A 3,865-nucleotide genomic window follows, 5' to 3' on the forward strand; every position below is an offset into this window, starting at 1 on the left:
CACACACAGACACACACACGCACACACACACACACACACACACACACACACACACACACACACACACACACACACACACACACACACACACACACACACACACACACACACACACACACACACACACACACACACACAGACAAATACAGATAAAGACAGACACACACACACCCAAAGCATTGATTCTTTGTACTCTTTGAAGAGAAAGTATCTTGGGCTGCAGCAGGGCTCTCTCCAGCTCTCTAAGTTCTCTACCCCCAGGGTCTCCTCCATGGCCGACCTGAAGGCTGCCATGCTGAGCCCGCTGGATGTCTGAACATAGCTTATAATGAGCCGTGGTTGTCTGAAACACCTTACCCTGCTCTAATGATCCAGTCAGAGAGAGAGAGAGAGAGAGAGAGAGAGAGAGAGAGAGAGAGAGAGAGAGAGAGAGAGAGAGAGAGAGAGAGAGAGAGAGAGAGAGAGAGAGAGAGAGAGAGAGAGAGAGAGAGAGAGAGAGAGAGAGAGAGAGAGAGAGAGAGAGGGAGGGAGAATACAACTTTAATGATCAATTATGATATCTATGTTGATAGGAAACTTTGAATCTCCAGAATCAATGCTTAAGGCTGTAATTCTTTGTGTGATTTGTTGGCTTAATTTCTTCACAAACTAGCTGCAGAGAAAATGTGTTTTTCACATGTAAGGAGATGAAAGCTTAATGCAGTGTTAAAATTATGTTTGAAGTTTTTTCATTAACTGGATATGCAATTTTTTGCTTATTCTCTGCCTCGTTTATTTAGTTAGAAATGAGTTGTGCTTGTGCATGCTTTGAATTGAAGAGTCATCACCAATCCAAAACTCCCTTTAGACTCCCAACCTGAAGTATTCACCCGTCATCGTAATACTAATAATAACAATGAAGTTCAAATGTGAATCTTTATTTTGAACTGCCATTCCCTTGGCCTAGGCTCTCCAGGGAATGGGATATGGCGCGTTTAGGTGAGAGGAAGGACATATGGTGTTTGTCCATCACCTCTGAAATGCTGTTACCTTCCCTGCTTGAGATGGAAACTATATTCAGGATTATCCCTACAATGTTTCAGCATATTGTGGCCCAAAGCTCGGCAGGAAACGACATCCTGACAGTCGGCCGGATAATGATGTGCAATCTGCACCACTCCGCGGATCATTAAGCACTCTGCTGTGGAAATGTTTCAGGAAGTAGAGCAAGGAACAATCCACAAGACAAGATGGAGGAGGAGCCGGAATCGGAACACAACACTGGCTTTATGCCTGCTTAGCTAAACCGATGGGGCCGGCCAGCCTGCATAAACTCAGTTTCATCCTTGGTCCCTTTGGTTCAGAGTTTAACATCACTGCTCCCGGTTTGACCCGTACCGCTGAAAACATCTCCCGATGCACCTTCTGATCAAATAACTTTCCCTTTTTAATGTACCCTGAAAACCTTGCGGAGAGTTTTCATAAAGATTTTATGTGCAGGATCGTGATGGGGAATGTTTATCTCATATATCCACACAATATAGTCGTAAACTGAAGCCACTGAAAGCAAATGCGGAACAGGGTTTCGGTGGGGGGGTATCTGAAGTTGGAAGGCACGTCTATAAAACTAAATGCACCGGTGTGATATTTTGTTGTTTCGGGGCAATGCCAGCAAGCCCATCACTGTGATTAATTGTGTGTGGGAAGTTAAATGATCTACAGCAGACCAGGAAGATGATTCAGTCCTTTTTGGCCCGAGCGACTTAAAGTTAATTCACAAATAGGCTGTTTGGGGTTCAGACCTCTTGCTTGCAGACGTCTACAGGTATGTGTAGGTTTAGTTTTAGGTATAGGTAGGGCTCAAACACAGAACCTTTTGGCTGGGGGTTGACCAGCGTAGCCACTACGATATTAACAAGGCTGCTTGGATTGAAGAGAAAGTTGTGTCCAAAGTCTCCATCGACCGTTGTTCTCGTCCCTCTGCCCGCTCCTCCTCTCCCAGACGACGGGAAGCTGTCCTTGGAGGAGTTCCAGTCCTACTTCGGGGACGCCATCCTCACGCAGCAGCAGATGCAGGAGCTCTACCACGCCATCGACAGACAGCAGACGGAGTAAGTGCTCACGTCCCCTGCTTCACGTGCACGGCTGTCCTCTCTACCCCTCTCTAGTCTTTACGGAGGAGGGAGGGAAGGAAGGAAGGAGGAGATGATAGAGGGAGGGAGGAAGGGAGGGAGGGAAGGATAGAGGGAGAGAGGGAGGGAGGAAGGGAGGGAGGGAAGGAGAGAGGGAGGGAGGGAGGGGATGAAGGGAGGGGATGGGAGGATAGGGGAAGGGAGTGAGGGAGGGAGGGAGGGAGGGGAGGGAGGGAGGAAGGAGGGAGGTGATGGTAGAGGGAAGGAGAGAGGGAGGGAAGGATAGGGGAAGGGAGAGAGGGAGGGGGGGGGGAGGATAGAAAGAGGGAGGGAGGGAGAAAGTGAATGATAGAGAGAGGGAGGGAGGTAGTGAAGGAGAGACAGAGGGAGGGAGGGAGGGAGGGCCAGAGCGAGGAAGGGGGAGACATTGATCAGAAGGATCAATAGTGGATTGGACAGGGTTTCTATTTCCAGGCTCAGAATAGCTCCGCCGTCTTCGACCGAGGGGAGCGGGACTCAGGACGAGGGTTGTGGGCTGAGGCAGTGTCCCTAGAGAGATTCATCAACTGGATATATATATCCGCCTGTGTTTCCGGGGACAGGAGAGTCGGGCTCACTCTTAACTTTGGAGAACTGCGGTTGACATTCATAAAAACTCTGGAGTAATTGTGTTTACTCGTTGGATTGTGATGGGTTTTGAGGAGGAGACGTGAGCCCCATTTGCATCTTCGCTGGAAGCATCATTATGTCTCATTAGGTATCTAATTCAGTTGCTAAAATACATCAGGCTGAATCAATCTTTTCACATTAGGATCTCCGAAGCGGGGGTTGTCATAGCAACGAGGTGCCAGTGCTTTTGAGAATGCGTCTTTTTTTAATCGGATCGCTAGGTACACCGAGGCAGTACTTAGCTGTGCTGCAGACGGAAACCAATCGCATCACACTCATTCCTCAATGATAAACATGTAATTTCCCCTAACTGAAGCTTTCTCTATAACGCTGTTGTGATCCGCAGTCAGTCATATCCTGTCTGTGCCGGGTTCTCTTCCATTAACCTGTCACACTGTATCCCTCTTCTCTCTCGCTCTCGCTCTCTCTCTCTCTCTCCCTCTCTCTCTCTCTCTCTCTCTCTCTCTCTCTCTCTCTCTCTCTCTCTCTCTCTCTCTCCTCTCTCTCTCTCTCTCTCTCTCGCTCTCTCTCCTCTCGCTCTCTCTCACTCTCTCTAGCAACCTTGACACAGATAAACTTTCAGGTAAGCCTCACTAACCCTTGGACGAGTGTTCATTGACTCTTGGACTAAATGTGTTGCTATTGACTGGTGGATGGGTTCGGTGTCGACTCTGCTAGAATCAGCATTTTCCCCGTCCTGCAGAGTTTAACTCCCTGGGTGTAAATCCTTGGTTTAGCCTCCTTTAACAAGCTTATATTGTTTGAATTCCCTTGTAACTAAACTGCCTGCAGGTTCGGTTTAGAAGGTCATTATAGTCTATTGTAGTTCTATTGTTGTCAATTCGATTCTGTCCTATTCTAGTCAGGTCTATTTTAGTCTAGTCTAACCTCCGGTCTATTCTATTTTAATTATATTCTGATCATGTCTGTTCTTGTCAAGTCTATTTTAGTCTGTTCTAGTAAGGTATATTCTAGTGTAATCTGTTATAGTATATGATAGTCTTGTGTATTCTAATCTTGTCTTATCAGAGTACTTCACCCCCCCACCTGGGAGAGTATGTCAACGTGCTATCAGCCCTGGAGAA

The sequence above is a fragment of the Gadus macrocephalus genome, chromosome 1 (genome assembly GCF_031168955.1).
Source record: "Gadus macrocephalus chromosome 1, ASM3116895v1".
Classification (NCBI taxonomy): domain Eukaryota; kingdom Metazoa; phylum Chordata; class Actinopteri; order Gadiformes; family Gadidae; genus Gadus; species Gadus macrocephalus.